This window comes from Phascolarctos cinereus, unplaced genomic scaffold (genome assembly GCF_003287225.1).
Source record: "Phascolarctos cinereus isolate Bilbo 61053 unplaced genomic scaffold, phaCin_HiC Scaffold_1;HRSCAF=81, whole genome shotgun sequence".
Taxonomy (NCBI): Eukaryota; Metazoa; Chordata; class Mammalia; order Diprotodontia; family Phascolarctidae; genus Phascolarctos; species Phascolarctos cinereus.
This window is the reverse complement of record NW_027555514.1, coordinates 189252173-189278237: the sequence shown is the minus strand read 5'-3', so window position 1 is coordinate 189278237 and position 26065 is coordinate 189252173. Positions and strand designations below refer to the sequence as shown.

At 39.5% G+C, this 26065-nt stretch overlaps 1 protein-coding gene across 16 annotated transcripts in view; it reads right to left on the bottom strand.

The window, feature by feature from the left end:
• The window catches only part of GPR19 (G protein-coupled receptor 19), a 65342-nt gene extending 39306 nt beyond the window's left edge, over positions 1-26036 (bottom strand). For 4 of the 16 annotated variants that reach the window (XM_021001556.2, XM_021001567.2, XM_021001558.2 and 1 more), the window contains exons 1-3: positions 25939-26033; positions 15353-15606; positions 1958-2168 (exon numbers count right to left, since the gene is read on the bottom strand). The gene's annotated coding sequence lies outside the window, so the exon portion shown is untranslated. Of the gene's footprint in view, positions 1-1957; positions 2169-15352; positions 15607-17327; positions 17439-25938 lie in introns of all 16 variants that reach the window. The other 12 variants (XM_021001561.2, XM_021001562.2, XM_021001569.2 and 9 more) reach the window with 8 other exon arrangements.
• Between the last annotated feature and the right edge of the window lie 29 nt (positions 26037-26065).

Here is a 26065-nt window from a genome sequence, read left to right as displayed (position 1 = left end):
GGAGAGAGGCAGGGAGGGCCTGAACTAAGGTGGTGCTTATGTGATTGTAGAGAAAGGGACAAGATGAAAGATATGTCATGGAGATATATTAGTAAGACAGCAACTAATTTGATATGGGGAATAAAAGAAGAGGATTAAGTCAAGTATTAGTCTGAGATTATGATGAAGCTGGTTAATTGGGAAGATGGTGGTGGTTAGCACAGTGCTTTTTTTGTGGCCTTGAGTTTGAAATTTCTACAAGACATCCCAGGAAGGTAGCTTGTAGGCAGTTGATAATGAGTGACTTTAGATCAGGAACGATATTGGGGATGGATATATAGACTGAGAAGTCATTTGGGTAGAGTATCATCTCTTATGGATGATGGCCTATAGAGTATGATAACCTCATGGAGATGATAAAATATCTGAGAAAGAGAGTATACACAGAGAAAAGAAGAGCACTCAGGACAGAACCCTAGGAAACATTCATGATAAGGAAGAAGGTGATTCAGCAAAAGAGTCTGAGCAGTCAGACAAGTAGAAGAATCAGTACAGAGCTATGTCATGGAGGCCAAGCAGAGAGAGAGTATCTAGGAGAAGGGATGTAAGACTGAAGGCTACTGAGAGGTCAAGGAGGATGAGGATGGAGAAAACGCCTGGATTCAAGCATTTAAGTGATCCCTGGTAATCTTGGAGAGAGTAGTTTTAGTCAAGTGGTAGGAACAGAAACCAGATTATAAAGGACTGAGAAGTGAGTGAATGGTACAGAAAGAAGTGTAGATTATTCTTTTAGGAGTTTGATAGTAAAACATAGGAGAGATATAAAACTATAGTTTTCTTTCTCTCATTTATTTAACAAACATCAATTAAGCACCTAGGACAGTTAGGTGGTACAGCGGATAGAGTGCTTGCCTGAAGTCAGGAAGACTTCTCTTCCTGAATCCAAATCTGACCTCCAACACTCACTAGCAGTGTGACCCTGGGCAAGTCACTTAACTCTGTTTGCCTCAGTTTCCTCATCTGTAAAATGAGCTACAGAAAGAAATGGCAAACCACTCCAGCATCTTTGCCAAGAAAATCCCAAATGGGGTTACAAAAAGTCAGATACAACTCAACAACAACAAACAACAACAACAACAAATTAAGCACCTACTATGTGCCAGGTGCTAGAAAGACAAAAACAAAAATGAAATGATCCTTGTGCCTAGGAGTTTACATTCTACTGGGAAAAAAAACCCATAGGTTCACATGACCAAAGATTTAGAACAAGAAGGGATCTTGGAGACCATCTAGTTCAGACTCCTCATTTTACAGATGAGGAAACTGGCCCATAGAGGTTAAATAACTGGCATGAAGTCACAGATGTAGCAAGCAGCAGATCTGGGATCTGAGCCCATGTTCTCTAAATCAAAGTCCATTGGCCTTTCTCATTCACAAACACTATCTCTGTGTACACAGAAAATTAAATAGAGGAAGTACAATTGAATATCTATTTTGTCTATATTCCTGGGAAGAACACTAGTAACTTCCTACAGGAGAGAGCACTTGAGCTAAACTTTGAAGAAAGTGGATTCTGTGAGGCAAAGAAGAGGGGAGAGTAAGTGCATCCCAGACATGAGAGACAGCTTATACATAGTCACAGAAATGAAAATGGAATATTGTGTATGGGGAACCATAAGTTTGGCTGTGAAGTAGTACGTAGAGTTCAATACCTAATGCCAGTACACTAGATTTACATTTTTACATCAACTTATCAGGCCTTTTTCTATTAATTAGTGTTCATTTCCTTAAGGGTCACCTGAAAATCGTTTAAATATTTTGATACCCCCTACTTCAATTTGCTCAGATCATTTTTTTTCAGATCATTTGCAAATCAATGGGCATCCTTTACTTTTAGAAATGCTTCTTGAACTTCCTGAGAAATTGTTATAAGCTGTTTTGTAGAAATGATTTTTCTTACATTTAAAGTGTCACTTACCATTTTAAAATACTTCTTTATTACTTGTGAATTTTGGGTTCCAAGATCAAGTAAGCTGAAGGAAGGGCTGTTGCAGAGTGAGATCTCCCAGTAGGAGAAGGTGTATGGAAACCTGGTCAAAAGTAGTATGGGGATACTGGAGGAAAGCAAGTTGAAGCCAATGCTGTCTTCTGTGGGGCCATTCCAGGGACTAAATTGCAACACCAGTGATCTCCAGTTAATTGATTGCAGAAGGAAACAGGATGAGATGAATTGGTCAATAAACATTTACCAAGCACTTACTATCATAACTAGGCACTGTGAGCTCACAGTCTAACATGGGAGAAGACATACAAACAAGCTGTGTATAGGATAAAGAGTCACCTAACTGGAGATCCAGTATTCTAGGCTTTGGTCCCTGTTCTGAGAGGCCAGGGTGGAGAGTGAGTTTTAGATCCTTGATTATTGGAGTTCACATTGTTTATGACCCCTTTGTTCAGAGTGCTGGCTCACTTCAGAACTATTTGCAAGAATTAATGTTGGCTTCCCTGGAATGGTTCCTCTCAGCTCATTTATCCTAGCTCACTTGTGTTACACTTCTACCAGCTTCCACATGTTCTCATTGTTGTTTTTTTGTTTTTGTTTTTTGTAATGCAGTTTGGATTAGTACTTCTTCTCTTTGAGTTTCTTTGTAATTGGTCTATCTGGGGTCTTATTCCTATATTATCTGTGGTGTGTGTGGGAGAGCTGGGCTTCAATATAACCTTTTATGTCGAAATCTTAAAATAAAAGTCACCCAAGACTACTTCCTTGTGTTGCTCAGTTGTTTTCATATAGGGAAACAGTCAATGCCCTATAATTCCAATAGATTGATTGAGGAATTTTCTCATTGTTGTTAGGCAGCAATTAGGTAATTCAGTGGAGGGAATGTTGGATCTGGAGTTTGGAAGATCTGAGCTCAAATCCAACCTTAGGCACTTCCCAGCTGTGTGACCCTGTACAATTCATTTAACATTAGTCTGCATAAGTTCTCTGCTCTGTAAAAAGGGGAAAAAATATTACCTCCCTCCCAGGGGAGTGCTATGTAAGTGCTACCTACCTACCTACCTACCTATCTATCTATCTATCTATCTATCTATCTATCTATCATTATTATTAAAGTTGTCAGAAAACTTCATCTGATCAGACTGATAGCACCTCCTTTACACAAATATAAAGTATTATGATAACAACATGAGTATTTGAAGTAATAGACATGGCTTGGAATTATGAATTAGGACTACAGTTAAATTTCATTGTTTTGACCTTCTGCTGCCCTCTTGTGTGTGTTCTACAGTGTGGCAGGTCCTGGTAGGCAGGTCCTGTTTTAGAATGTCTTCTGAGCAGTCTTATTACTAAAGCTTTCCTGTCCTCCAGTGGCCACAAATGGCCTAGCAAATTGTTGTTTCTATTCCATTAGTAAAGTGAAGAACACTTTATTACATGATAATATAAATTTCTAGGTCAGAAAAGTGATTTATGAGTAAAGACAAGACAAACAAACCAACCAACCTTTGGAGGAAAAAAAATAACAACCCAAGCTTCAATCAGCCTGAGCTCCCTCCAACTTCAACAGAACGAACAGAAGTTAGGAGAGGTACAGTTAATTAGGAGAAATGCAAGTAATACCTCCTTAAAGGTTACCTATTATAATGGAAAGAATACTAGATTTGGAATCAGAAGATATGGGTTTGAATCTGGATTCTGTGTCACTTCTGGGTTTCAGTTTCCTAATACACAGAATGAAGAGGCTAGGCTAGATTTTTTTTAACATATCATTCAGTTATCAGTTAATTAAAATCATGTCAATGAAGAGATAGTAACTGGTCTATGTACAAAGTAATATGCAATGTACCAGGGATGTAAAATTTAAAAAATAATCCTTGCCCCCAAGGAGATACATTTTACTTACAATAATAATCCAATGATGCATCAGTAGTCTTTAATATTTACAATTTCAGCAAAACAATCTATCAGGAAGGGGGAAAAAGGCCAAACAAAACAGAATCTATATGTGTGATATGTCCAGAATTTAGACTATAGACTCACACGCATATGAACATATATTTATACTGAGACTGGCAAAGTAGAGAGAGATTGCTGGCCCTACTGTGAGGAAGACCTAGGTTTGAATCCTGCCTAAGATACTGACTGTGTGACTCCTGGCAAGTCAATTAACTTCTCAGTGATCCAGGAAACTCTGAGACTATAAGTTGCAGAGAAGTCACCATTGGCAAAGATTTTCTTCATCAGGGAGTTCTCTATACCAATTATGTCCCAGGACCGGGAGGTTTGTCTGTCTGTCTGTCTGTCTGTCTATCTATCTGTCTATCCATCTCCTGGCTATGAAATAATCTCTGCGTAATCAGCATAGGCAGCCATTTTGGGAATAGAGTGGAAAGGAAAGAGTGGGCAGACTTGCTATTTCACTGGGGTGAAATAATAGATGTAGAGAACAGTTGATCTGTAACAAGTTGCCTGGGGAAGTGAGACCATAAATGATTTGTCAAAGGTGACATAGCCAGTACATGTCACATGCAGGATTTGAACCCAGGTCTTCCTGACTCCAAGGCTGGAGCTCCATCCATCACAATATACTGCTTCTCAAACAACCATAGGTGATAGATAGGAAATAGTAGCTTTGCATTTTAACCTAACTTTGTACAGATGAAAATCTGAAAGAATTGGAGAAGGGACTTTGGGGAGAGCTTCCTTTCTATGACTTTTTATGTACAAAGAAGATAATGAAGTTGAATAAATGTGAATTGATGGACATCATTTGTATCTTGTTTCTGAATTTCAGGCATGCAAGTTATCCCAATATGTTATGAATATTAAGTCAATATTTGCAGTGATTATTGCTAATACTGAAGGCTTAGTTTTTCCTGTTTATTTCCTTTTCTCAAAATACATGTATTCTTGGCAATCTTTACTTCCTACATTTTACTTAGACATTAGGATTCTTTGCCTGAAGTAAGTTAACCAAAGTTAGCTTTATTTATTAAATACCTCCCACTTGTCAAATATAGTACTAAATGTTTTGAGAGAAATAAAATCTAGATAAGTCTTCAGCTCTCCTCATGGAGCTTATAGTCTAATAGGGAATAGGACATAAACATGGATAACTATAATATACAATATTACATGATGAATGCATTTGAGAGAGGATATAAATGAAGTTCATGGGTAGAAAGTTGGTACCAACAAGGAAAATCAGGGAAAGTTTCATGGAAGAGGTGAGATGGCACTTGAATTGGGGAGAAATTTACAAGCAAAGAGGAGGAAGGAGGATATGACAAGGTATAGAGAATAATGTGAGCAAACAGGGTGGGATTGTTCTTTGTCCTTTGTTCTTAAAGAGGACCAATGACATCAGGAGAGTGATGTCTTGACTTGAAGATGAATTGGATTTAAATGAGGCAGGATTGTGCAAAGTCATTAGCTTCATGCTCTCCTCCAGAGTCATCTGAGACCAGTGGCAAGACATAGGTCAGAACAACTGGAGATGGCCTCAAATGAAGTGGGTGACCTTGGCTTTTAAGCTAAGGTCTTTCCCAAGTCTCAGTTTGTCTGAGGCAACACTATACACACTACACACACGCACACACTGTGTGTACACATATATATGTGTGTCTGTATATATGCATTATATACATATACATACATACATACATATATATATATATATATATATATATATATATAGAGAGAGAGAGAGAGAGAGAGAGAGAGAGAGAGAGAGGTACAGAGAGAGAGAGAGACAGAGAGAGAGAGAGAGACAGAGAGAGAGAGAAGGGTGAGCAAAAGGGGTGGAGTGGGAAGTAGCAAAAGGAGAAGAGGGAAAGAAAAGGAAGAGAGTAAAGAAGGTTAGGAAAGGTAGAAAGGAAGAGAGGGAAGGAATTCTAGGATATAAGTGACAAATTAATGCAGCAGATCACAGGGAACTTCTGGCCACGATGGCTACCTGAAGGGAAGGCAGATCACTTGGCTCCCACATATCTAAACTAGCAACACCCTGAAGTTTGTGCCAGACCTAATAATGATTGAGAAATCCAATGAGAAACCACAGTATGTGATTTCTACCCTAGAGCAGCACAAGAGATCAGCCGGATCCCTGTGTACAATAGGAAAAGGTGCCTGCCAGTACCAGCAAAGGGTAGCCTTGCAGCACCAATCAGAGACTGCCAGAGATATGTGTAGCCTGCAAGGGTCTGTGAACTGAGGCAGCAGTCGCTGAGGGCTCCTCCAAGAAAGCCCCAGTGATGTACTATGGAGCAGCAGTGAGCAGTAGCAGCAACCAGCACACAGCAAGGTAGTGTGCAGATTGGGATAGCACTTTGTCCTGACGTGCCAGAGGGCCTTGAAGTTTCAGCACTCTAAATATTAAAGATCAAGGAGGGGGTAACCCTAGGAGGTAAAGGTCAGCTCAAGAAGCCAGGTGACTATCACGTCCAAAGCACAGGACAGGGCAGAGCCTGACTGTGTTACAGAGTCCCAGCTCAGGAACTAAAGCTTGAAAGAAGTGTAAATCAAAGAAAACACTGACCAGTATGAAAAATTGTTGTCAATCTAGAGATCCCCCAAAAGAAAGAGTAAACTGTTAACAGCTGCAAGCAGAGATTTGAAGGAAAAAATGAACTTTCCTCCAGAACTACACAAATACCTAAAGAAATGAAGCAAGAGATTAAAAAATTAAAGCAGCAGAGGAAAGAATTAGAAAGAGAATAGATATGGGGTAGCCAGGTGGTGCAGCGGATAGAACACTGGCCCTAGAGTCAGGAGGACCTGAATTCAATTTGACTCAGACACTTATTATCTGTGTGACTCTGGGCAAGTCATTCAACCCCAATTACCCTGCCCCCCAAAAAGAAAGAGAATAAATAGCTTAGAAGAGAATATGGCAAATATTATCCAGCAAATGGATTCCCTGAAAACTAGATCGAACAGAAATCAATGACTCTGTGAGACTAAAAATATTAAAATATTACAAAAAATAAGAAAATGTAAGATATTTTATCTTTTAAAAATTCTCTTGGAAAATTAAGTCAAGGAGGAAAAATGTAAGAACCAATGTACTCCCTGAAAACTAGCAGTGGTGCCAAAAAAAGAGAGTCATTGAAACATTTTTGTAAATACACAGAAGAGGATAGAAGGAAGGAAGCAGACAAGCAGAAGTCTGAAAGTAATGTATTGAATTTGTCATATACTTAGAAAAAGCCAGCTAAATGGAGATTCATAGTTACATATAATATCCTCTTTCTGTATTCTATGTGTATGGAAATTATATATTTTTTTAAAATTCAGAATTTTTTAATTCAGTTTTTAAAATGACAGACAGGGGCAGCTAGGTGGTGCAATGGATAAAGCACTGGCCCTGGAGTCAGGAGGACTTGAGTTCAAATCCAGACTCAGACACTTAACACTAACTAGCTGTGTGACCCTAAGCAAGTCATTTAACCCTGATCACCAAAGCAAAAATTAAAAAAAAAATTTTTTTAATGAGACAACAAGGTCAAGGCTAAGTATAAAGCAAGTGAAACCGGAATGGGTCAATGGCCTAGAAGAACAGGAATGAGTGAAAAGTAGCTTCAATGTGATTGGGACAGTGGAAAAGGTAGAAGTATCATGTAGCCTATGTATGCCCTGGAGCATCCCTAACTCAACTCTTATTTCCATTGATAAGTTTTATTTAGGACTTAGCTAGCTGTATTTCCCCTTTGTTATGGTGGAATAAAGAAACTGAGTAGTTACATCAAAGGAATGATTCATTTAGCAATGCATGCTGCTGCAGAAACAAACCAGATCCAAGGCTCTTGGTTTCTACACAGTGATTTATCCAAAATCAGGTGACTTACAAGCAGCTGAAACTTAGCTTCACAAAATGGTGGATAAAGGCAAAATAGAGTTAACAATGTTATTTTTAATGTAACACTTTCAGGATTCTAAAGACAGTCTTGAGGGGTCAGGGGATGATTATCCAATGCCATCGTGTTTTGCCCCAAGATTATCAGTTGAATATCATTTAGTCAGCATAAAACAACCTTCTGAAAGGGTAGTGTTTACTAAGGTTGTACAATAAGAGCAGTTGGTATAAATGCCCCACTGAAGTTTGTGATGCACTCTGCCTTAGAGCATACAGAGTCCAGTGAAAAGTAGACTTAAGCTTAGGTAATGCATAAAATAGCACTTGTTTGCTGGAAGACATTTCCTCTCATTCATGGGGTGCTCAGGAAGTTCCCCTTACACATGATAGATCTGTGGCCATCTATTCTTGGCTTCTCATGCTGACACTACTGCCAGGTGGTCCACAGACACGCTAGTGCACTGATAGGAATATGAGGAGGTCCAATACCATTCAAACTCTTGGAAGCTGAGAAGGTCTGTCTCTTGTTAGAGGAGGTGGTAGTGGGAAGCAGATCTGGCTAAGCCTAAAGCTAAGGCCTCATCTTTCCCAGTTTCTTTCTCAGGGGATTAGCTAGAATTCCACACTTACTCCAATTTCTGGAAAAAGCTTCACATTCAGGCTAATTCAACGCTTTTATGTAGGGGCCAGAGGGCATAAAATCTCTCAGACAATTGCAACAAATATCTTATCTGATGCTATTTCACTGCATGAAATATCTTTCAAAGACTTTCTGCCCTTAGTATCAAGGTGCATGATTTTTGCAGAAGGAATTTCGAAGGGCACAACAGGATGGACCAAGATACAGACAAGTTGTAGGAAAAGTAAGACTGAATAGAACATGGATGAAATTTCAGGAAGTAGTAAGAGTCATGCTGCTTGCACTAAGTTGATGAGACTGGATGAATGGGACTGAGAAACCAGTACATCAGGAGATAGATTATTTTGACATCATCTACAGATATAAATTCAAGGTCAGAGGACTTGTATTGTTACAGTGCTACAGATTTCAAAATACAGGTTGTCCCAAAAGTTTTAGTGCTGTTTTAAGCTTTAATAACTTCAAAGTTGTACAACTTGGAGTATTGGTGTTTTGGTAACTACAAATTTGTTCTTCACTCTTTCTAGCCAGGTGAATCTCTCCTTTTTGGCAGACTCTTTCTGGAATAGAAAAGAAACCAAAGTATTGTATTTGAAATCAATTTGAAAGTCTACCAGTTCACTCCATCTTCTATTGGGAGTATCATAGCATTAATACTTACTAAGATTCAGGAGTCCAGGTTATTAATTCTTGTCCTTAGACAGGTCATTTAAACTTAACTATATATCAGTTAGAAATAATAATATCTAGATAATTGCGTTGTTTTGAGGATCAGATAAGAACATAGAAGAAAGTATAAAACACTATCTAAAAGACACGATGTTATTAATGGAAAGAACAGGAACTCTGTATGGTCTTGTCCCATAACCTTCTTGAACCCTTCAATTCTGCCCTCATCAGATCACATTTGGAGTGCAGCATTCAGTTCTGAGCTGCACAACTTAAGGACAGAGCTGGGGTGATCAGAAGAACTCCTGATTTGCTAAACTGTGACATCTCCAATGGAACAGGGCATTCCTTCTGTTCCCCTGCCTCAGGAGGGGCATGCGATTTGCTGGGATGATACACAGAACTCCTGATTGGTTCCCCAAGTGAATGGAAGCTGCTTCAATAATGATTGGAAACACAGTCAGGGAAAATAAAAACCTGTTGAGAGTTTCTTCCCCCACCCCACAGAAAGAGCTCAGGAAAGAATGGCTCTACCTTTCTCTTTCAGGACTCTTTCCTAGTACTTCAGTACTTCCTCTCTATTTGAATTCCCAAAAAGTGGAGGAGAGATGTTGTCTGCCCAATCTTCCCTCCCCAGTGGTAATAGAGGCTTGCTTAAGCAGGTCTGAAAATAGCTTCAGGTCTCCAGCTGCTTTCTTTCAGTTTTTTGTTTCATTCCCTGAGCTCAGATCAGCAGCTAAAATCCTGAGAAATGAACATTGCCAGCAATGGTGGTTACTTTATGAGTTCAAGAGCTCCTGAATTGAGTACCAGATGCCCATTGGGAGATTTTCTCATTAGCATGCTTCTCAAAGAATATGATCATCAGGATTTTCTTGTAGCTGAAGAATTTAAGAAAGCTAGGGCAGAAATGACTCATGTTGTTACTCTATTTAGATTCAATGTTGGGATGAAATGAGGCACTTGTAGGTCACTCAACCATTAATAAAAGTTTATTTATTTAACCCTAAAAAAGTTTATTTATTGGGGCAGCTATGTGGTGCAATGGATAGAGCATTGGCATTGGAGTCAGGAGGATATGAGTTCAAATCCAGCCTCAAACACTTGACACTTACTAGCTGTGTGACCCTGGGCAAGTCACTTAACTCCATTGCCTTGCCAAAACAAAACAGAAAAACCTACAAACAAAAAAAGTTTATTTATCTATAGCATAGAAAGGATATTCAACAAGGATACTCCAGTATTCCAGCACTCAGCTTGAGTGGATGCAGCCTTCTCACCCTCTTATCTCCATGTGGAAATTCATTTGGTTAGCAGGACAGGGTGTAATGGCATTTAATAATGCTTTGTAATGTGTTGTGACATTTTCCAAATCTGGGGGACCCTGACCACAAATAGGCCTTTTTTGTTTCCTTAGGTGACCAGGAAGCCATGTCAATATGGCCAGAGTAAACCAGAAAGCTGCATTTAGGAAAGCGTGGTGTAATCTTTTACCCTCTTCCCTCCCACTCCCCATCACGTCCCAGGCAACAGCTTTGTCACATATTAAAGAAAAACTAGCCTAATTTTTACTAAGGGGAAGGGGACCCCTGGCAGATGTTGGGTAAATCAAGTCAAACCCACAAGCATTTATTAAGCACTAACTTGAACTGAGGATACAAAAAAGGCAAAGTAGTCTCTGCTTTCAAGGAGCTTGAAATCTAATGGTCCTATCACAGGCTATCTTTACTTTCTGGGAAGTTTTCTCTATCTGTTCATTAGGATTTTTGAGTCTTGTTGCCTCATGTGCTGGTTCTGTGGTTTAAGAAACAGACAACTGTCCTATACTTATGTTGGAGGGATGACTCTAATGCCAGCATCCTCTCAGTTCAGGTTTGATGTTAGGATGAAATGAGGCACTTGAAAGCCATTGGACTTTTAAGGAAAGAGATTTACTTTGCCCTAAAACAGTAATGTGAAACAAGGATACAGTGGCACTTAATTTTTCTGGAGGTGGTACCTCTCAACTCCGTCTAGAAAGGTGTGATGGTCCATGTAGTAAAATTTGGGTTGGCCTCTCATGATATGGTGACTCATGTGGTCTTGGGTACACATTAAGTCAGACAGACCAAGATTCCACATTCCTATGACATTTTATATACCGAGTCGATGAGGAAACTACCTCAGGGAAGCAGGGGCCAATCAGGTCAGGTCCCAGAAACAACTCTGTCTTCTTTTATATAAAGTCTCCCCATCTTATGGATGGGAGGAAAGAAGCCGAATCAGGGAAATGAGGGTCCTATTACAACTTGATACCCAAACTGTTTGCTAAATACTTTTCCTAAAAGGAATCCTCTTACCCATATTTTAGGGAGAACCTAAACATGAACTACATCCAAGTCTTGTATAGGAGATTTTCTTGGAATTATACTGGGGTAAGGCCAGTGTCAAAGATAACCCACCACCTGGAATAAGCCAGTGTCTTGAGTTAGATTCCACTGTTGAAGCCCCTGGACCACATAGTATATTGATAAGCTGCAAAAACAGATGACAACTAAAATTGTGAAAAGCCTTGAGTCCATGACAAATATGGATTAGTTGAAGGAACCGGGAATTTTTATCCTGGAGAAAAGAAGACACAGGGGAGTCATGGTAGCTGTTTTCAATTATATTAAAGGCAATCACGTAAAAGAGTGATTTGATTGGCTCTAATTAGGCCAGAGGGCAGAAGCTGCAGAGATTTAGGTTTGCTATAAAGCAAAACTTCCTAACAATTAGAGTCATCTAAAAATGGAATATCTGGCTTCAGGAAGTAGTGGGAGGTCTTCAGGGAAATGCTGGATAACCTCTCATCAAGTGTATGGTAGCAGGAATTCTCTTTCAGGAGCTGGACCAACTAGAGGGTCATTGAAGTCTCTTGCAACTCTCAACCTCTGTGATTAGTCTGTGAACTAGGAGTATCATTCATACTCACATAAATAGGTACTAGGTCAATGTGACTATTACACTTGGGAAGTTCCCCATTGCCTCAGTGAAGACTGCTGAATTGGTAGTGTTGTTCTTAAAAGGGAATGTGGTAAGAGCAAAATCCTAACTCCTCCTTCTCTTTCCAAGTTAAGCTAGTTTTCCTTAAAAGGTATTGAGACTATCCTGGAAATTTGGTTGACGCAGGGGAGTAAGGGCTCAGACCACTGACATCACTTCCTGGACACCTGAGTACAAAACAGCCACATGGATCTCCTGGCTTACTCTCTAAGGCTTGGCTGATGGAAAACAATGGGCCACTCAGGCAGGGGTGCTTTGATCAGCTGAATCCAATTGAGGTTTCCTCAATACATATTTTGGTTCAGTATCTTTCTCCCACATGGGTTAAGTAAATCTTTTTTGTTAATTATTGAATGACTTATGAGTGCTTTACTTTGTTCCAATATGGAAACTAAACTCCCAGCGAACTGGCTAGAATCAGGCCCAATCTAGAATGACCAGTGTAGTCATGTGGGCTTAGAATGTAATGAGCTCCTTAAAAGGGAGAATGGTCAGTACAGAAGGTGAACTGGGATCTGTATTCATCTGGTGGTGATTTTGGTGATACCTCTAGAAATGGTTATTTATGCTGATGCGCCTTCCCCTCTTGGGATATTCTTTCTGCAAGGAGACAGACCATGTGCCGTGTTCTTAAGAACTGTATCTTGAAAATAATTGCAGTAAGCTGGCTTTTAGGCCCTGTGCCTGGGTTGAACCTTCCAGGCTGGTAATTTAAAACTCCTCCAGGTTTTACTAAGGATTGCTCTTCAGAACTCAGTTAATCTTCAGAAAAACCTAAAAGAACTGTATTCTGGGACACTGACAGAGATTTCCTTTTCATTAGAAAAGGATGATTTCAGAAGAATGAGTTGTGTTTGCTTTTGTATTTCGAATAGTCATCATCTCCCAATTACCTTGGGGAAGTCCTACTGAAAGAAGGGCCCTCCTGGTTTTAAAAGAATTATGTTTTTATGTGGATAGGGAAAGAACTTTTGGTTTTGAATGACTTCTTGGAAGTTACAATGAAGCTGAAGCATAGTCTTAAGTCCTTTAATTGTATAGGGACATAACCAGGCATTGAGGGATGGCCTCTCATTGACAGCGAGAGAATGCAATCCAAGGCAGATCCCTGAAATTTTAGAAGCGTCTAATAACCAGGCTGAGTTTTGTCTTTTTAATCTGTAATTTGAGAGGCCAACCCAAATTTTATTACATGGATTTTGTGGTGATTCTTTGTTGCAAGCCATTAAGGAAGGCACTTGAAAGGACAATACTTCATTCTCCCTAGGGACCCAGATATTTTTGGAATTGAGGGTATTGACAGTTGTGCCAATTGCACCTCAATTTAATTAGCTGGGGACAGGCAGAGGTGCTGCATCAGTTAAAAAGTTCCCATTCTTGCCCTTGAACTATGAGCTGTAAATTGTAACTTTCTGTAGAGCTTCCAGTAAGGGGCTCCTGCAGAATGCACATCTCAGGACTCAGGTGCATTTCCTCAACTCTAATAGAAATGGATAGTGTGCACATGGCAAATACTGTTCTAGAAGTGTCTCTAGCCCTTTTGTGTGTGTGTGTGTGTGTGTGTGGCTTTTTGTGTGACTTCATGACCTTCCCCCAGCACAGGAGGTCAGAGTCAGGTCCCAGCAGTAACAGCACCAGAAGCACTCCTGCTGAGCACAGTGGGGCAATGCTTTCAAGGATCAGCACAGGGCAACAGAGTTCTGGCCCCAGTAGTGGTATCTGTCCTCTGGGGCAGGGGAACAGTGGCAGCACCTCAGACACCATTCAGGCCAGGGCACAGGACAGTAGCAACTAACTTTGGAAAAGCAGGCAGAGACAAAGATGCCAGCAGTGGTGTGAGGGAAGCAGTTCCAGGATCTGGCATGAACAACGGCAAAAGGTAAGTTCGTTTAGCCTTATTATAATCTGGAAATGACTGACTCTTAATTACACCCAGTAATCATTGTCCAACTCCCCAGAGAGGGTTTGGTGGACCAAGGGGTGGCACTGTTGGGAGGGTGTTTGCTTTTTTGGCAAGAAAAGAGTTGAAAATGTTCAACCAACCCACAAAAACAAGGCAGGCAGTTCCTTAGAGGCCTCTCATTGGGCAAAGAGTGTTGTGACTTCCCCCACCCCTGCCCTATCACCACAGGATTCCCAGGAAGGGAGAGACCCTGGCTCATGGTCCAGGAAACACTAAGTTTGTGGTGGTACTGAGTAATTCTTCCTAAACTCTGGTGAGGATCAGTGACTATTCAGGAAAGTGCCATCATCTTTTCTGTAGCCCTGATATTTCCAGTCCTCCTGCTTATGGTCAGTCATATTTTTACACTGTGAGACCCACAATGAACTATAAAGATTTTACATCCATCACATAAACTGAATTGTATAGACCTGGGACTCTCCCAGATTTAATCACTACTGTTTTGTAGTTTTGATGTGTTTTTATTGTAGTTCTTTATTTCCTCCTTTATCACTATCTATATCTGGCTTCTTAAATATCAAAAATCAGGGCTTGTCAGTAATGGTCTTAAAGTCATTTAAGTTATAAAAAATCCTTTAGAAGGCTTTAAGACCTTCCCCGCAATGGGTGGAGTGTAGTAGCACTATCCTAACCCCATGCAAGTTAGCCTAGTTTTTCCTTAAAAGTTTTTGAGACCATCCTGGATATCTGGTTGGCTCAGACTGTTGATGTCCTTTCTTGGTCATCTGAGTACAAAACAGGCATGAGGAACTCCAGGCATGCTCTTTGATGATTGGCTGGTGGAAAGCAACGGGCATCTCAAGCAAGGCAGCTTTATTCAACAGAATAAATTATAGGTGACCTCAACACCTATTCTTATAGAATAATCTTCTCCTTCTATGGCTAAGTAAATCCCAAGCAATAAACATTAAGTGCTTATTATGTGCCAGGCACTGTACTAAGCACAAGAGATAAAACAAAGAGGCAAAAGACTGTCCCTGACCTCAATGAGCTTACAATCAAATAACAAATACAAATTCCAACACCGAATCTAAAACACCAGGAAACTGGCTCAAGTCAGGCTTAGTGGGAGAGATACCTATATTCCTTTCATCTTTTTCTTGAGGCTTCAGTGAGTGACATACTCTAGTTCAACTCCTGAGAAGATCAGGACAGATCTGTGACTGGGATGATGAACTGGTTTATGAATTCATTGCTCAGGAGAGTAGGGGAATTTACCTTTTCAGTTCATAGAGCTATCTTCAACCAGGACCTTGGACAGAACTTCTCTGTGAATCCACTTGTATAAGGTAAGTGATCAGGGGAATCCTTGGTCGATTTGATGAGTTCTACCAATCCACTTGATGAGATCTGGAAGGATACCTCCTTTGCTGGAAGGGTACCTCTCATAGATGTAGACAGATATCCTAGCTTCTTGCTGTGAGAGTATGCTAATTGGTCCCAGTGACCTGAGTTGCTTCCAAAATCACTGGCTATAGAATCAGGGAGGATAGATACTTGTCAGAGATGCCATGCTTTCCCCCCTACTCTAGAATCTAGACTGAGCTGTGCAATGGCTCATTTTTCTTTTCAATGCTACAAGTAAAACGGAAAAAGGAGAGAAATTTTATTTCTTTGCAACCCACCCCCAGCAAAAAATACTTGCAGAAGCAGATAGCAAGCGGCCTATTATTTGCCCATGTAAACCTGAGAATAGTTTGGGACTTACATTTCCTGAATGTCTTCTGTCTTTCTGTTTTCTTTTCTTAATAGGGGTCAGAAACTAGAATTCATGAGAACTATCTTTCTATGCATGTTTAAAAGTTCCCTACAGATCAAGAATTTCTAAGTTTGATTATTCAAGCACCAGCCTCCTCAGAGCACTTGTTGTGTGTACCCTAGGAAGTGTACAAGACGATCCATAGGTATATGGCACCAATCAATTAGAAGATAAGTCACATCCTACCCTCAACTTGGTAACCAATTGAAACCTATGTCTCAAAAACTACTACGGAACACTTGTTGCCCAACACTTCCCCCTCCTGTGTGTCCCGCTGTCTACATAAGTGCCTTACCTATTCCCTTTCACACTGGGTTTCAGATGCTCCAGGTGGTGATATCTGCAACCCAGTAACATGTAGTTATACAGGCACCAATGGGAAAATTCCCCTTCCCACCTACAACGTACATTCTCCTGGTGTTTCTATGTGGCATCAAGTTGGTAGTGAACTCATCTTGGCTGGTTCTACACTCTATGGAAGCAGCCAGCCACTGATTAAGACCCTGGCCTGTTTGAGTTTCCTTTTTGGAAAGAGTCATTTTTCATTACTGAAATTCATCTAGTTGGTTAGCTACACAGAATAAATTAATAGGACAGTGAATTACTACCAATTACTTAAAAAGTCTACCCTATCCACTGGGAATATTTTAAAGGTGAAATCATCATGCCTATGAAGTTATTCTGGCTTATAGGTACTATAAAAGCAGCAATTTCTCAAATTGCTAAGTTTAATTTTAAACGTTTGCTTTTTTTCCCCTCTAAAAATAAGAAATTTCTAGATTGACACTGGTGCCCTCAGTTGGTCTCTATGAGCTCAGAAACCAATTGTTTTCTGATGGGTACATGTCACATGTAGTAAGAAAAGTATCCTGATGGGAAGAATTAGAGTTCCACAAAGCTGAGGTGTTTTGGGACTTCACTTTAACTTCAACTTTTGGTCATTTCACTCAACTTTATTTTAGCGTATTGTGAATTATTTCAATTTACATTTGTCAGGTTAAGTGGATTTGCAGGTTATATCACTTGGACTAAACTAGTGGATAAGTAGCCTTAAAAGATTTCTGAAAAGAAACCCCAGATTGAAGATAATACATAAGCATGATCAAACAACAGTAAGGCTGACATTTCTACCCCAAGTAGCAACTCCTTGACAGATGTACTACGAAGAAAAAATAATGTTGACTGAATTGGGTCTGGCAAGTAAAAATTATCAAGATTATTTGAAATATGGATTTACATCCACTATCATTAATTATGAACTTCATCTTAAGTGTATATTAAGCCTTGAGATATTAGCTAGTCATAGTAGGAAGACATAATAATTAGCAAAACATTTTGAAAACCAAGCATGCATTGCACAAAGACAAAGTCTACAAAATTCCCAGCAATATTTAAAGCCATATAATAATCTAGTACTTCAAAAATTTTCCTAACCTCAATGATAAATATTTAGAAGCCTCTTTGGAGGGGTCCTTATAAAACAATGAAAGACAAAAAGCCACACCATTGGAGAAACACTTGTTCTTCATGCTATGGTAAAAATGGCTGAAATAATATAAGGAAAACAATACGGTGAGAAATTAAAATGTGTTCTTTTGTTAACCAATACTGTTGGCAAACACACGGAAAACAATGTCAAAGATTTGAAGAAGCAAGTATTCAAATTACAGCATGCGAGCTTTGCTATAAAGCTGGATAAAAGTACAGATGTTTCTAGCATGTCTGAGGTTTTTGGCATCTGCTATATTGTTTCAACTATAAAATACATGAAGAACTCTTTTTGGGAGGAAGCCACTAAGGGAGAGATACAGTAGAAAAGAGATATTCTTAACAGTACGTTACTTCTCTAACATAAACGATGTTTTACAAGAAAACTATATAACCACAGCCACTGATGGAGTGGTTGATTTGAGTGGAATAAATAAAGGATCCTAGCAGAGAGAACATCACCTGTGAAATTCATTCATGGCATCATTTACAAGCAAGCCATTACAAAAGTGTACAAAGTACGATAGGATGTCCCCAATATGGTTAATTTGTATCAAAGTAGCTCCTTTAAATAGTAAAATATTTACAATATTTCCTAATGAGATAGGCAGTAGGTAGGAATACACACACACACACACACACACACACACACACACACACACACACAAGCACACATTTATCACTTGGCAAAGTGCTTTAAAGAACTGTCACCTTTAAAGATGCTATGTACTTTTTGTTTTTTACAAAATGACAAATTTGATGACCTTTTCTGTGATGACAAGGCACTTAACAAATGTTTACTGACTAATATGCTACTCTGCAGATTAAAAAAATAAATGTTTACTTAAAAAGATATAGATTAATAAATTATAGAAATCAATTTGTCACTTCATGGTAAAGGTGACATTTTAAGAATGAGTGAGAAAGTCAATGCTTTTCCAAAGAAAGTCATACTATACATAGGACATTTTGAAAATGCCCTATGTTTGAAAACGTTTCTATCACTATGTAACCGTTGCCCAAAACAATGGAATTGTCACCTATGAAAACTCATCTTTATACCCAAAAAACTTAAAAACAATTTTCTAACCTATTTAAGAATATTACAAATAAAGAGTTTCACTAAATTTTGACCCCGTTTGCTAATTAAAAGTGTACAAATGAAACACCTTTTGATTGGTTTTCAAGTTAAAAACAACTGAAATCAGTTGTATATCAGGATATAGCAAAACAACATATCAAGATAGAAATTAACTGGCTCAGTTTACTAAAAACTTTTGCATAACAGGTGGATAGGTTTGAAAAATAACTATTATGCAAATTTAGCCAATGGTAGAATTCTTCCATTTGGATGAATATACTTTTGGGAGGTATCTTTTTCAGCTATGGCAGCTATTAAAATCAAATACTGATGCAAACATAATTTTAAACCAATGCTTTAAATCATTATCATGAAGTGTTGAACCTAGATTTTCAAAAGTAATAAAGCATACTCAATCCTCTCAAGAAAATATTTTTGTCATATTATTTTAGAACAAAAAAAGGATTTTGTATCATTAACAAATTTAATTACTTAAAAATCACATTTATTTCATCTTTATCTTGTCTTTTAAAATATCTATTTTGTGCATGTTTTATATTGTCCATAATGTATTTTTGCAGTAGTATAAGACCAAATTTTCCTAAAATACTTTAAGCCATTTGGTGAGTGATAGATGGACAAATCTGACCAAATTATTGTTAGTTAACTGCCCCCTGTAAGCACCAATGTGTGGTTGTATAGATCCAAAGAAGTCTTTTGTCTTCCATGTCAACCTGGAGACCTTGAGAGCAGTCCTATATCAAGAGAGTGATGGTCACTAGAAACCAGCTGCATTTGCCAGTAGAGGCCTTATTGATAGACAGCAAGACTCATCCTTCCATCTACAAACTGGACTTCTTGGTTGTTACTGAAAAGATCAAAGAATATATAAGTGGAGAATATATAAGTGGAGCAAGACTATAAGTACAAACTGATAACAATCCATTGATATATTCTCACCAGTGCCTAGTTTTATGCCGCTTGCTACAGGTGGGTAGGAACACTGGCCATCTACGAATTCAGCATTTACTATCTATCTGGGAAGACTAAAGTGGACATGGATGCTTTCTCTCAAAGGCCATGAGACCCCTGAAGCTATGGTAATACCTAAGGAAGGAACGAAAGCTACATATGACAAGCTAGGCTACATAGCTTTACTAGACAACATGCCAGTAGCTAATAATAACATTTATATGGCACCTACTATGTGCCAGGCAGTGTACTAGGAGCTTTACAAATGTTATCTCATTTGATATTCACAATAACCCTGGGAAAGTAGGTTCTTTTATTATACTAATTTTACAGATGAGGAAACTGAGGCAAACGGAGGTTAAATGACTTGCCCAGGGTTAAACAGCTAGTAAATGTTAGAGGTCAGATTTGATATCAGGTCTTCCTGATTCTAGACTCTATCCACTGTGCCACCTAAGTGCTCACCTAGCATCTGTAGATATTGTTTCAATGAACCAATACTTTCTGTCTGTGGATGTCTGGCAGTAAAAGCAGATAACTGATAATGTTCTATGAGATGGAATGCAAGCTAAGAAATAAGACAGTGATGCTAAGGCACTCTTTTACTTCCCCCACAAAAGGGTACCTTATTGTTGACGTGAAGATAGAAGTTGGAGCTATGCAATGCAGTGCTGTATCGGGCAAGTTCTGTTATTTTTCCCGCAAGATGGTTATAGAAAGTGGTTAGCACTGACCAAAGCATGTCTGGTACAAACTGCATAATGACTGGACATATGAATTAGAAAAGGACCCTGGAACTAGTTAGAGACAGATTCTATCAGCCTAACATGGCAGCACATGCCATTAAGAAGCATGGGCTTTGCACTTGAGGTTGTTCAAAGAAGGGTACTACCAACTTGTGTCGCCTATTTGGAGAATATAAGCACTAGCAAACATTTGGAACTTGTCTGCATTGGCTTCTTAATCTCTGGAAGTCAGCAAGAGTATGTTACATATTATTGGTGAATTACCATTTCACCACGTATGCATAAGCAAATTCTCCCAGGACCCAGAAAGCATTCCCTGTTTCGTTAAACTATTGTGGAAGAAATATTTCTTAGAGTATGGATTTCATGCCAAGATCTATTTTGGCCAAATGAGAGATTCAGGAAGCAAGTTATTCGAGGAAATACTAACTCTGGTTGGTATAAAGAAATCTAGAATTATACTTTACGATATATCCCCAAGGAAACTCATAACCTGAACATTTCAACTGAACATATAAGAGCTCTGAGATCAGAACAATAATCTCAGGGTAAATATGTAGCACTTCTGGTACATGTATAGGACTCTACTAGGAATTATGCCATAACTGTACTTGCTGATGTTTGGATGGAAGCCATGCTTACCTACTGACTTGTGCTTTGGCATGTTAGAGGATGCAAACACTTACAACCAGTATATCTCTTGACTGTGAGATGCCTATCAATTAGCCATGTCTTCAGCTAGAAAAACTCTGAGAAAAGAAAAGATGGGATGATGCCCAAGTTCATTATTAAGACTTTCAACGAGAATACTCGGATGTTCAAGGAACACACATTATTAGCAGGTCAATGGAAGGTTCTCCATACACTGGGTAACTTGCTTGATTACAAAATAGCCTGAGAGACTAGTGGGGCCCCTATAAAGACAATTCATCACAACTATTTATTGCCCATAGGAAAGTTAGACTCTCTGAGGAGTGGAAACATGTTACGGACATTTATCTCACTGGACTCTGCCCTCCAGCTGCAAAGACTGTCTAAAGCGGGTACTGTCTTTGAAAGTGACATTTCCAGCAAAGAAGACACTGTTTACTGAACCTAACAGCCTTACTTGGACCCAGTTTTGACAACAGGAATAGACTGAACCCAGATGCACCACATTTCATGCCTAGAATTTCAGCCACTCAGACCCATGGTGTGAAAAGACACCCCACAAAGCCTAGTAACAATGAGAACCAACCCATACCCTCCACAAATTCATATTTATGAGTGCAAGACTATAGTTATGTTAAGGAGTATGATCAGCTCATATCACCTATTAGTTCAGGTATAGGGGCACATAAATCAGCAAGTTACAAAAGAGAGTAATGTAGATATGTCTGACCTGTGTATAGATTAATTTATAATATTACAGATGAAACTGTAAATGGTTACAATATTAATGTTTATTCATGTAGTGTGTATTTTGCATGTTACTGCATATGTTTAGTGATACATCTGCTAATTATCCAATGGCACTGACCTATGCTATTCTTTCATTATTTTGTTATATATATTACAAGTACAATAGCTCCGTTTACCTATATTGTATTGCTAGCTCTTTACATATATACCAAAGACAAAAGTTTAGAGACCACTGCCCTGGAGGGAACAGATTTTCCTAACAGTGAACACTGGAGAAGACAGAAGAGATAGAGAATCACTTTGTAGCTCAGCAGGAGGACTAGAGACATGCAAAGCAGGGGTGGATGGGAGCACACATAGACACATACATGTATATACATACACATCTACCCATATATACATGTGCATATGTATATATGTCTGTCTGTCTCTCTCTCTCTAACTAAAGATCAGCAGCCATGCATAGCCCAACGCCAGGGCTGATCATCAGAGAAGCTTTGACCTACTCCATTTTCCAGCCTGGGCCATTTGCCCCTTCCCAGGCAGCCTTTTGGTCCCTTGTTCCCAGGGGCTCACCACACTGGTGTCAGACTTAGTTGGCCTTCACCATACTGCAGTTCAGTACTCCTGAACTCTAGGGATCCAGTAATTTCAGCCTCCCCAGCAGCATGGACTCCAGGCATCTGTCTGCCACTAAGCCTGCCAATGGGGAGTGCTTTTGTTTAGGATTCCCCAGAAGTATCTTTACCTTCTAGGGTGGGGCAATCTAATGGGTGTTTTGAGTGCTTTATGTATCTATACCTGGATTCCTGTGAATCTTTTGCATCTTAAGAATTTTATGTAGATGGTGAAATAAAGGCTGCCCCATATTCAATATCTGTTTTATATTAAATGCTTACAGGACTAGGGGACACTGTTGCCTACATTTGAGGAGGCTATGTGAGCTACATTTAAGCTTTCTTCAAATTTTTCCCAGAGTAAAAACTCCAGAGTGGTAGCAAAGATCAATAACCCTAACCCTTTGGGCTCAGTCCCCCAGATCAGACCTGGGTCTGTGTGAACTTAGAGTCTTTGAGGGCCCCTGGGACACATGGAAGTCATAGTGGACTGTTTTCCTGAAAAATATTTTCCTTTCTTTCCTTTTCTTTATGGAGAAGAATGGTACTCTGATCATTTCAGATTCCCTTTTCCTGGGAGCTCCATAGTATTTTTTAAATGCTTCTATGTCACTAAAACAGAGGTCTTGGCTGCTCATTACGGGCCACACAGATGTGTGTGCCTTGACTTTAAAAAACACTTTATAGAGTTCCCCCAAAGATACAACCTTTCTGTAGGCAGTTTGAGTTTCTTAAGGTGGAATGATCCTAATTTGAGCTTTCAGAGACTAACTATAACAGACATGTTAATTTTAGAGCAGGGCAGAAATATTATTAATATAACTGTCATTAAAAATGTCTCCCAAAGGAACCAGCAATAACAGAAATTGTAAAAGTTAAAATATATCTACCACCTTTAGAAAAGGAGCAAGCATAAAAGATTAGAATTACCTTGCTTTCTTGGTTGATTTCTTCAGGTTTTTTTTTAATTTGCATGCAACTGTAGGTGACATGGTTGGCCCAGACTATCAAGCTCCATCCTCCTGACCTTTCCAGTCTCTACCAAAGAGTTTCTGAGACATAGACAGGGTGAGAGGAGGAGGTGGGCCTTACACATGTAAAGTATATGTATGAGGCATACACATGGAAACACTGAAGGCAGTAGGTTTTGAAGATTTTCTACTTACAGAGTATGAACTCTCCTTTGACAATAGGCAGAAAATTCTCTTTAAAAATCACATTTGTCACTAAACTGTGCATACGCTTTGACTCAGATATACCTCAAATAGGTATATATCCTGAAGAGATAAAAGAAAGATGGAAAGAATTCATATGTACATATTCATAGCAGTATTTGTCTTTGTATCGATGAACTAGAAGCCCATCAGTTGGGGGAATGGTTGAACAAAAATCTTTTTTAAACATAATGGAATGTTATCAGGTCATGGGAAATGATGATCTGGAAGGTTTCAGAGAAACTTACCAAAGAGATATGAACTGATACAGAGTAAAATAAGCAGTACTAGAAGAGCAAATTAAACAGTGATTACAAAATTGTAAAGAAAAACAACTTTGAAGGACTTGACCAACCATGACTCCATAAGACAGAAGATGAAATGCGCCTTGTACCTTCTGAAAGAGAGGTGAATGGATTAGAGGTACAGAATGGGACACAACGTAGTCAATATCTATTTTGGATGGATCTGTTTTGTTTATTACAAGAGAAGGTTTTGTTTTCTTTTTTAATTCGGAAAGGGGAGTTGTGGAGTAGAGTAGGATTACTGTTAAGAAGTAAGGAGAAAAAGAAAGAAAAGAATGTCAATCATTAATTTCAAATGGCCAGGAGAGAACAGAAGGTTTAGAATGACACACAATCAAAACAGCTTTTGGAAGTAAGGTGATGAAATAAGTATATGTTAAAAAACAAACCAACCCATGTATATTTGACTCATGGTTTCATAAGCAATGTTTTTTTTTCCTCTTTTTCTTTGTGTAAGAAAATGTTCAGGTTTGTTGGTGTACATCAAGTTTAGAATAAGAACAACAACAAAAAAAGAAACATCTTGCATGTTTGGAAATTGCACAGAATTTCTCCTGTCTTCTGTCACTGACTCCTACACCTGTTCTCTGAGTGTTGTGCTGTTTCTTTGGTATTTCCTGTCTACTTGAACTGCTGGACTATAATCCACAGAATCATAAGATAACTCAGGCTATTTGGAGGCCATCCACAGAACTACCTCTTATTACAGCAAAGAAGTAACACTCCAGCCAAAATAAGCCAATCTTTTCTCTGCTAGAGGGAGCAAATGCTCCCCCACATCCTCCCTCCCTCCTCACTGCCCTGGGGGAAAAAAGGCCAAAAGATGCCCACAAGAAAGAAAAGCAGAGGTCACATCACCTGAAAAATTCAAGAATCAGACACACCTATGACTAGGCACAAGTTTCACATCAAACTCTTCCAAAGCAGACTTAAAACCTGATGCTACCCTAAAGGTCAAGGTAGGTGGCCTCCGATGATACTGAAATACATTAACTGGCCTATATAAAGAAATCGGTATATGGAGTGGAGGCATTTATTCAAAACCTCTTGTTTTGTGATCAAATCTGGCCTCTGTCCCACCTTCCCCCTCACCCCCTTCCATTTTCCTGTTCTAACTTCCTGAGCACTGGCTGGGGAAAAAAATGCTGTTTTTGAGCGCCAGTGTTGCAGAGGGTAACAACTGGGAAAGTATCCAAATAATCTCTAGTTTAGATGAGTTGACATGGTAATAGCAGTTTTATAATTATCCCAATAGACACGTCCAATGAGAAGAATATACATCTTAACAGTAATTTGCAGTATTACTTTCGCTTGCATCTGAAATTTTTATCCTGGGTGAGCTGCTGCAGATGGTGAGGATTTTTTTTTTTGGGGGGGAATAGTGAGAATAGGGAAAAGAGAAGAAAGCGATGAGGGAACAGTTGGTGGAGGAGAGGATATTGTTGGCTAGTGGCTGGTCTCAGGTGGAGGAAATTGCTACAGCCTGGCAAACGGTTGAAGAATTTAAAGAGACAGAAACAGGTTTCTACATTTATAAGAACATCGTCTTTCCTGGACTCGAGTAGGGAGAGCTGCAAAACCTTTGATCTTGGGATTAGCTCTAGATGATTCTTACTTGACCTCTTTTTATCTATTGTTTCCCAGCTTTTTTTCCTCTTTCCTATACATGGACTTCTAAACACTCTAGTCACCCAAGCTCTGCTCACTACCCCTGACTTTTCTGGGAAAAGTTAACTTTTGTTTACTTCCCTGATCCCCCTGGCCCCTCCGCTCCTTATCAAGCTGCTCTAGAAGGGAGACGTCGGTACAAGCTACGGAGCTTCCCAGATGAGCTTGAGCGCCAAGCTGGCTCACTACTCCGAATTCCGAGCCCCGTCGCCTCCCTCTCTCTCCCCCTCCAATTCTGGCAGGCGACTTTCATATCCTTTACGTTTTCTGACCTTCGCAGCCCAACCTGGAGGGGGTACCACCGAGCAGGATGAGCAGATCTTTTAGGTATCAAACAAACTGTATGGAACCAGCCTCCTTCCCGCGGTCTCCGCTATCTCCCCCAGTCGGTGAAACTAGGAAGAGCACGATCCGAACCGAAGGAATAGCTGCGCTCGCCTAACTCCATTAACTTCCAATTTATGTTATTTATTTTTGACTTTTAATTTCTCAAACAGTGGCCTGAGAGTGTTGCTTACTCCAGACCCTCCCCCCATCTCCCCACCCCCGATACCTCGCGATCGCACAAGTCCCATTCTTCGCCTTTGCAAGTCGCCACGATTTCGGTAGCGCCGAGAGATGTCTACCAGAACTGCGCCCGGACTACCTTAAGGCAAAGCGCCTAAGCCCAGCAAGCCAGC